The 10,000-nt window shown below is 43.9% G+C and overlaps 1 protein-coding gene across 5 annotated transcripts in view; it reads right to left on the bottom strand.

Annotated features, from left to right (window-relative positions):
* msi2a (musashi RNA-binding protein 2a) overlaps window positions 1–10,000 on the bottom strand; it is a 212,643-nt gene that overhangs the window by 62,486 nt on the left and 140,157 nt on the right. The window lies entirely within an intron of this gene.

Genomic DNA, 10,000 nt, shown 5'->3' with positions numbered 1-10,000 from the left:
AGAGGTCACACTTCTTTCACTGAAATAGATTCAGAGGTCATATCATTCATAAACGTGTGTAAAAAAAAACAACCCTGAAATATACATAAGGGACAAAAGCTTATGTCCATCTCTATTCACGTGAAGGATGTTCGGTAGGAAACCGAGCTGCAAGTTTTTATCCAACACAATATAACATCTACAACTGCCGAAGGTCATTTGTTCTGAACTATAAATGCAGTTATGAAGTGACACAAAGCATCGTGTGACACTACGCGAGTGACGCGACTCTCCTGCGAGACCACATGACTGACAGGACGACGACAGATGAGAACTTTTGTTAGTTCATTTTTTCCTTTCCGATTGGGAAATTGAGTGAAACATCGTTAACCCTATTTTACTACTCGAGCTCCACTTCCATCATTCTCACGCACAAACGTCATTAAAACGAGTAATCGCACATCCCTCACGGCTCAGATCCTGCACCGCTGTGTGTGTATCGAACTGACAACATACACACCTGATTTCACTGCTCTAATGACATCTTACAAATGTCATATCTCTCATTAGAACGCTGCCTAAATGTTTGCACTTTATTGAGATGGCTTTTGTAGTTTAAAGTCATACAAAAAAGAATTTTTTTGGACAAAAAAAAAAAATGACCATGAAACAAATGTTATTTTCCAGATTGTGGACTTTTGTGTGATAAAATCGTGTGATACGGCGCTCTGATTTACACAACTGAATGTAGAATAAAGTCTACTTGGGCGTCTTACACTTCACTTGTTTTATTTAGTGTTGAAATAAAACACAAGCATGTTTAATCGTAGGAAATTAAGCTTACTTGAGTGTCTTACGCAGCAAAAAAAACAACATATGGGCTCCTATATCCTTGTTGTGTCATCACAAATATTGCAAGCCAGATCTCTCCGGCCCCTCATTTGGGATGTTTTTCCTGATCTGGCCTCCATGACTACTGATTAACAGATTAGCCCTGATTAGCCCTGATCTATGCATCGACGTCGCCTTGTAGCAAACAAACCTATTTCATGTGCGAGTAAAACGAATGCAGTGCGTGCGAGTGCTGCTGACTACGCACCTGTTTGTCAACACATATCCCAGTGGCTTTGTCTCCTCACGCTCATGCTAACATGCAAAGACATGCACAAGAGAAAACATGCGAGTGCACAACAAAGGGGGAGGAGAGAGAGAGAGAGAGAGAGAGAGAGAGAGAGAGAGAGAGAGAGAGAGAGCAGGTGGTGCTGGAGTCTGGCTTCCGGTGTGTGCCTGCCATGCAAAATGTCTTTATACTGGTGAATTGAGAGTTTATGAGTGTGTGTGTGTGTGTGTGTGTGTGTATGCATTAGCATCTTGCATGACCTCCAGTCATGTCCAGCTAGGCTTTATGCATACATGCTTTCTGAGTGCAGCTAAAAGAAACAGTGCATAAGTCATCTTGTTTGTGCATAGGTGTGTATGAGTAAGTGAGAGAGAGAGAGAGAGAGAGAGAGAAAGAGAGAGAGAGTGAGAGTGAGAGAGAGAGAGAGAGAAAGAGAGGGCAGAGCAGTCTCTCGGTGTGAGCGCAGAGAGAACTATTTAGTCTGTGTCTGTATGTAGGTCAGTGAACAGCGAAGGGCCATCAATTTCTCTGTCCTACTTAGTCTCTCTCTCTCTCTCTCTCACACACACACACACACACACAATTCTCATTTGAGGAAGCACCGCTCCCAGATGCTGTTTTCCACAGCCAGTATGGATGCCCTTACTGCTGATGACGAGATATAGGAAGAGAGAGACAGCATGGCAGAGCCCACTGTGCATTACTGAACCGGCCTGGATGCACTTAAATTGGCCCATAAGAAGTCGTGGTTATTGGTGCATTCTCATGCAGGTCGGTCCTGGGCTGCAATCAGCCTTCTGTGGTCCATATTAAGTTTGACATCTTGTGCATGACCGCAACGGACATCTTCTTGATGCGTCATAAAAGGACACGGAGATGAACTTCCTCTTTGGCAGAAATCTACATGTCCCGTTATCGTTTATCCAGGATGATTTGTTCTCACAAAAAAAAGGAACGAAGGCAAACAGGAGGACAAGACGACGGTCCTCCCACAAAGGACGTTTGCAGAAATATCCACAATATCCAGCCTTCCGTGGTCAGAAAGTGACAGGAAGTGCAGAGGATTAATTAATGAAAACAAACTGGTCCCTATGATGGTACAGTTCTGTTGATGGACAGCTTAAAGGGGCACTGTGACTGAAGATGGACTGATCTGCGTCACAGGAAATGAATCAGACCCTTTTGTCCAGTCAGAATCCAGAATTAAGTGAAAATTTGTAAAACTGTCCTGTGACAGAAGGTACAAGTTATTACAAGGTAATCTAATGAACTTAAACGTAATAATATAATATAATATAATATAATATAATATAATATAATAATATAAGTTTTCTTACACTGACAGGAATTATTAAATGGACAAAGCTCAATGGAGATTTTGAGCTCAATAAGTTTTGATGGCTGAAACGGACAATACCTGTGGGTACGGCCACCCTGGGGAACTCACAGAACTGGGCTCAATTTCTAAGCTGGAATTGGGAAAGCTCTGTGGCAGATACGCACCTTTTGTGCCGCCCGAGAGCCTTGATACGGATACCATTCTCATCCCGGTTTAATTACCATTTTTCATTTTGTGAGGAAATTCGGATTTAGACGGGAGATAATGAATAATAAATGAGAGCTGGATGGGAGTGTGGGACGGAGGGATGGCAGGGGAACACACGGGCACTGGATTAGGGCCGTAGGAGTCAGGGTGAGGAAGAGAGAGAGAGAGACGGTGTGAAAGGGCTGGAGAAAGAAACATGAAACGAGGGTCAAAGAAAGGAAAAGAACACGATGTGCTGATAATCGGTTACCCAATACAGTATACCCTGACACTTCAGAAGAAAAGCGCACTGCTCCTGCTGTTTTCCCACAAACATTTCTCGCCCCTGACCAGAGCTGACACACATGATCAGAAAAATGACAGAGAACCGAGGTTCCAAATATCACTGCCTTCAAAACCGAATAAAACACCTCAGACACTACTGCATGCACTCTGGACGAATTTTTTCTCTTTCCAGGTAAAGTCGACAGTCCTAGCATGATGTCCCTCACACACAGCTTCTGCATGGGAGTCGTGTGTGTGTTTGAAGGACCGGTGCGTGAACTCCAACTTCGTGAGTAACGCCCTTTGTCCTAAATCTGTCATTTAGAGGTTTTTCACTTAAACAATCCATACTCCATATTGTGGTTTCGCAGATTGGAGGATAAGAGAAATGGACAATATCAGGCCACATACAGTTTCTCCATTATTATTATTATTATTATTATTATTATTATTATTATTTTAAGTCAAGCACCGCTGGATGTTTAATACACCACCCAACGCAAAACATTCTAACATGCTGAAGATTAGTCTCTGTGATTTTTAGCGGCGATAATAAATACAAACAGCGATAAAATGATATACGATATAAAAACCGAACGGCGGCACATGCGTCGTATTGTGTAATTAAAAGAAACGATCCGTCCTCTAGTTTTCTCCGTCTACCATCCATTCTGTAATTGCATTAGGATTTCAGCGTTGCTCGTGTAAAACCTCCGCCAGTGAACACCCTGAGGAGCGCAACAGCGCAGAGTGAGCGCAGAGGACCAGCTGGTTAACGGATCGAAGCGCACGCGCCCAGGCCATAAAGAAGCATTGATTAAGCTTAATTAGGCACTCTCCTATTTACGAGTGTGCTTGCGGGCAGTGTTTTAAAAGCGAGGTACCGGATCAATTCGCCCATAATGAAGAACATCGATGTTGGCACTTTGCAGCCGCGGCGTCTACGCTTCTAGAAGATGCCGCTTAATGAGCGAGCCAAAACACTTGTAAGCCCGACTGCTTCCTTTATTTTCACACAGATCATAATTGAAGGCGAGGAAAGTCGGCGCGCTCGAGGAACGCTCGTAGATAGCCACGGCTACAGACGACTGTAACAATAGCGTTAAACGCTTTGTGCATTGTGGGGAATAAGAGCGGTCCAGGATACACAGGAGAAATACACTGAAATGAGCACTAAAGGAGCATGTGTGATTACTGTTTACACATAATTAGGAATGAAAAGGCCTCTGACCAGCGTTTCAATCTCTCTCTCTCTCTCTCATAAGCAGCAGGGTCATCTGCGTGCATGTTCAAAGCATCCAGGTTTCATTTTATCTTTTAAGTGCAGCTTAATTGGCTGTGTGATCCCACGTGAGCATGTTTGCAGCAGTGCCGCTGCCATCACTCTTCACACACACTTTAATCATGGCACCTGGGCCACAGCCAACATGAATTAGCCACACTGAAAAGCTCTGCGCCGAACCGAGGCTGCTTTATTTACCCCTTTGTTCGTTTTGTTTCGTTCGCAGGCCGCGCCTCTCGTCTCATCGTCTGCTCACTAGAGAGCCCGAGCGACGCGATAGAGCAAAGAACCGTGGTCAGGATCTCGCACAATGTGCTAATCAACATGCTCGTCAGATGGACAGAAAAAAGAAAGACTGGTTTCCAAAACTTTCTCTCATCTGCAGCGTTATTATTAACTAACAGTTCACTGAAGTGCAGAACCACACTTCAAACGTATATTTTCTGGACCTCGAGAGATGTTAAACAGCTTTTCTACAGACTGCACCGTCATTCATGCATTTAAGTTTCCTGAAGCTGTTGGTCATCACATGCCGGTACTCAAGCACCCAAGTCGCGCTCATTCCAGCCCTTGCGCATCACTGCAGCTCTCTTCATCCTAAAATTCTCACACATCTTGGAAGAAACTTGCTGTCATGTGCTTGAAGAGCTTTGTGACTGTATTCTCTCACTTTGTAAATCCCTTTGGATAAAAGTGTCCACCAAATGAATAAATGCAAATGTTTACGTGCGAGCTGACAGCAGCTTACTGCGCCACGTAAACGAGTAACACTCGTATTATTGCTTTGCTGAAGTTTTCATCACGACGCCGACAGGAAAGAAAAAAAAAAGAAGCCTGCTATCTCGTCAAAGCCCGGGTGAAAAAGAAGGAAATGCACACCGACTCCGAGACGAAGTAAAGCTTTCCTTTTCTCCCCTCTTTTTCTATGTTTCACTCGTTCGTTCTCCCTCTTTAGAAATGTCTTTTAACTCACTCTTTGCAGAGGAAAGCTCATTTCAATCTCAAAGGCCACATCTGTGGAGCCGGAGCAGGGCTCTAAATGAGTGGAGCTAATCCTGTACCACGGGGATGCTCCACAGCAACTCTTCACACATGGGAGGACACAAGGGCTGGAGGCAGAATATAGTGATAGTTTACTTCAATTGCACCTGAAGCTATTTTACCTCCTCCACTTTGGACACTCGTCATCGTTTTTGAAGGTGGCAGAAGTGTGCAAGCTGGTAGATAAAAAGGGGGTTTGGACGGAACCTGAAAGTGTCCGTCAAACTGAAGGGTGATTCATCCTTTTTGGACAGGGAAGTTGGACAGGTGAATCTGGGGTGTGTGCTTGACCTCATTACTACTGGCGATCCGAGGAAAAGTGGACGGAATACAGAGCTCTTTAAAGGAAGAGGTATGAATTAGCTTTTTAAGAAAAAAAGAGGAGGCCAGGAGAGCAAAGAGTCTAAAGATTTTTCCATATACAGTGAGGTGAAGAGTGTGTTCTTGTGTCTCTGGCCTTTCCTGAAGTGCTGTGGCTTCCTAATTGCCCTTTAAGATGCCCTGATCAATGACACAGCGGGCACCACTGCCTGCCCACCCCATTACGGGCCACTTGCCTTTGAAGCCTTGGTGTCAGCGGGGTCTCCGCCACCAGCCTCAACCTGGTTTAATTCATCTGAAAGGTTACCCACACACACACACACACACACACACCTCCACCTTTCCAAATCAGGAGATAAGAGAACAGAAGGCCAGAGTAAGAGCTGGACCTCCCCAGTAGCACTGATAACAAGGGTGAAGTGATATGAGCCAGGTTAAAGCACCGCCGTGCATTATGGAGGTGGATGAAGTGCTGCAGCTGAGGATGGGAGGAACGGTGCCCGCTCTGCACGCGCTGTGACGAGGAACAATTTTGAGAAAAACAGCAAGGATGCAGGGAGCAGGGAGAGACGGAGCGGAGTGAAAATCAGTCGACTTCCCCTCGCTCTACTTTGAGATGTAGTTTTGCCTCCGAGCATCAGCAGATCGGCAGCTTTAAATGTCAGCGGTGTGAGCGGATCAAACGGGCAGCCGTTATTTCTCACTTTCAGCACTACAGCACACCTCCGTCTGATGGAAGCTGGACGGAGAGATAACCGTTTGCGCGCACACACACATACGGATCAACGTCTTCCATCAATTCTACTGAATAATAACGCTGTGAACCGGTGATCCGCTATTCCACCGGCCACGTCGATCAAACTAGCAGGTTTAGGAAGCCGATACTCCGCATTACTACGGCTACGAATCAAAATTTCATTAAAGATGCTCTGTGCCTTGTGCTGCTCAGGTTTTACACAGGACTTTTTACAAATACAGCATTAGCATTTTTAGCTTTACTAGACAATTCTATTGTCATGCTTTAGGGCCCAGGGTCTAAGGAAGGGTCAGTGTTACTATAGCGTCAGCGCAGCCACCAAACATCCAATCAGTGAGCACAAGGCGAGGTCACGTTCACTTTGATGTGATGCATAATAAGAAACGGTGAACAGAACAACAACGTCGGTTGGCCATTTTGGAAGACAAATGTTAATGACATAATGTCAGTGTGAGCGTACGTCACAATCGCTTCCTAAACCGCGTCGTAAAGTCTGCGCGACATCACGGACGACGTGGTTTTGGGGCTCGCGTTGGTTTCGTTAAACGTTCGTTAACCGTCAGCTTTAAAGCTTCTGTGTAAATCCAACAAAACGAATGTTGACCTTGTGTAAAGCTGCATTTGGTGTAAAGGCCGAACAGATTTGGTGACAGATGAGAAGCTACGCCCACTTCAAGCAAACTGACAGGCAAACAGGCAACACCTCCTTCAGGCACCATGTCTCCATCACTAAGAAATCCATCACTCCATCACTAAGAAATTTATCATTATTTTTTACATCTTACGCTCTTGCGCTCATCGGCCTGAACTCTTCATCCTCCATGGAGGAATGAGCGAGAAGTGAATTGCCGTTTTAGGGCTTCAAATGAGTGTGTTATTGAAGAAACTAACACAACCTCAACTACAGGCACACACACACACACACACACACACAAATACACATCAAGATGGAAAGAGGTAGAGGAAAAAAAGAACATGTGACTCTTTGAAGTGCTCTACCAATCAGACAGCCTGGTCGCCATGGACACCACTCCATCAGGCCCCACAGGTGGTCTTAACACAGCCCGTCACACCTCTGTGTGTGTGTGTGTGTGTGTGTGTGTGTTTGTCCATGCATGAGTGTGTTCTTTCTGGACTCCTGACAAGTCTGCATGGGTGTGAATTTTCCGTGTGTCTAAATGGCCCCAGTTTTACACACTCAGAAACACACACAAGGACACACAAAGACAGACTCAGAGACTCACATACAAAAACACAAAGACACACTGGCACATACAGGACAGGATACACACACACACACACACACACACAAAATCAGACAAGCAAATAAAACTAAACACACAGACACACAGATACAAACACACACAACACATCAAAAACCCATTTACAGTCACACAAAGAATCTCACACACACACACACACACACACACACACACACAATCAATCACATAATTCATTATTATAAGAAATTAAAAATGTGAAACTAATGGAGAAGAAACTGATGGAGACTCATGTGCTTCAAACTGGAGCTCATTTCTGGTTCGTCTCAAGGTAGGTTCAAATAGTGCAATTATTTGTGACCAAATAAACAACTGCGATTAATCAGCTGATCGTACGGCAACGGCGCGAGAGACGCGCGAGAGCACCGAGCGTTCCTCTGAGCTCTAGAGGGATAACTACATCTGTTATGATGATGTCTGCAATTTCGTGCAGAGGAGGTTAAAAGCAGTTGGAAAGAGAGGGAAAAATAAATAAATAAAAAAATACAGGAGACACAGAGTTCCTCTCGCTGTACTTTAAGTCTCAGCGCCGCCGTCGAGCATCAGCAAATCGTCAGCTTTAAATGTCAGCGATGTGAGCGGATCAAACGGTCAGCTCCGTTTCTCACCTTCAGCACCGCATCGAGAAAGTGTTCTGTTCGGCGTGGAGGCAGCGTGGTGTTAAAGAACGTCTGACAAACCGACAAAACTCACTCATCCGTGTAACAATGAAGAACGGCAGGCAAAATAAGAAACGATGGAGGGAAAAAAAAAAAAAAAAAAAAAAAGATTGTTAAAAGATTACTGATATCAGTTAAACATTCCTACAACACTATCCAGTTCTCATACCGGACCGGTCATAAAAAAAAAAAAAAAAAAAAAAAAAAAAAAAAAAGACGGGTCATTTAACCTTTCTGACCAGTAAGCTGGAGAAATCTAACGATCAAACATCAGCGTGAACCAATGAATTATTTATTTATTTATTTACCTCTGATAAACGTACAATATGTTTTTTTCTTACTTTTATAGCTCCTCTAGTAGACTAGGTAAAAAAAAAAAAAAAAAGAGCCTATAAAAGCCCAGAGCGTCTACTTTTATATCAGCTTCAAATTGACCACCGCTGTTTAGTGAGAAATGACAAAAAATTTTCTTTATTAAAAAAAAGGGTGTGATCGTTTACGGCGTTACGTTTTTTCTAACAAAAAGGTGTTTAACCGTAAAGTAAGGAGTCTTTAGCAGCGATGCTTTGTAACTGTCAGTAAATCTTGAAGATGTCAGAACCTTCTGCTTTGTGGTTAAAGTGATAAACTGCATTTTTATTTACTTTAAGGCTGGTGGTGAGGAAGTGACGGCACGTCGCTGCTATTATACAGGTGACTTATACAGGTGACTTTCCAAAACATTCATCCTGATCGTGTGTCATCCGTTAATCCATGAAAAAGTAGAATTTTTGATAAATATCTGTGGTATTAAAGGAAATAAATATATGTTTGGAGACCCTGGGATTTGAGATTATGTTCCATACAGAGCTCACGCTGTCGTGATGAAATGATTCATTTCTTACATAAGTACCAATAAAAGGTGCAAAGAGCAAGCAGGCAAAATGCTAATGATACACCACACATGAGCGCACACACACACACACACACACACACACACACACACACACTCTACTTCCCTCTGATTCTGCGACGAGGACATCACTGTTCTTAGCCAGAGGCTATGAGGAAATTAACATCTATTCTGTAAATGAATTTGGCCCCTTTTCCCCTCTGAAACATAGTATTCTGACTCGTAGCTTCTGGCTGAGTCACACCACCAGCGTAAGATCCATCACTCCATCACTCACGTCTCCCTGTGTGTTGTGTTGTGACAGTTTCCCAATTTCTGTATTCTAAAAGCTAGCTCTCCTTTAATACGTGCTATCTGCTCCGCTATAACCCGTGCCGTCTCCCAGACTTAATGCACCTCACTTTGTATTTTTTTTTTTTTACAGAAGCCACTTCATAACAAGGCCATTGCTCTGTGTTTAAAACCCACCCGTCCTGACGACCACGTGCCTCTTCAAAACACTCAGCAGCAGTCGGCCGGACGAGGCTCCGGTGTCGATTTAAGCGGCTAAATTGGTGCTTTTGAGCTTGTGACACCGAGTATCAGGAGCTAATTACAGCAAAGCTGAGGGAAAAAAAAAATATCTGCTCTCATTCACACTGATACACACTCATTCCACGTGAATAATTAAGGCTTGCGAGGGAAGGGCACGTAAATTACAAAGCCGTATAATTAGCGGCGTTAAATATCGTGGCGGAGAGGAGTCGAGAGGGTCGAGAGCGTGATGTGATGTGCTGCTGTCTGACCCTTCAGTTTCTCTGACACTGACAGTAATAAAGAGAGTGAAAGCCAGATGGAGGAGTGAGTAAATAAACAGTAG

This window comes from Tachysurus vachellii, chromosome 20 (genome assembly GCF_030014155.1).
Source record: "Tachysurus vachellii isolate PV-2020 chromosome 20, HZAU_Pvac_v1, whole genome shotgun sequence".
NCBI lineage: Eukaryota > Metazoa > Chordata > Actinopteri > Siluriformes > Bagridae > Tachysurus > Tachysurus vachellii.
This window is presented reverse-complemented; position numbering and strand designations above follow the sequence as displayed.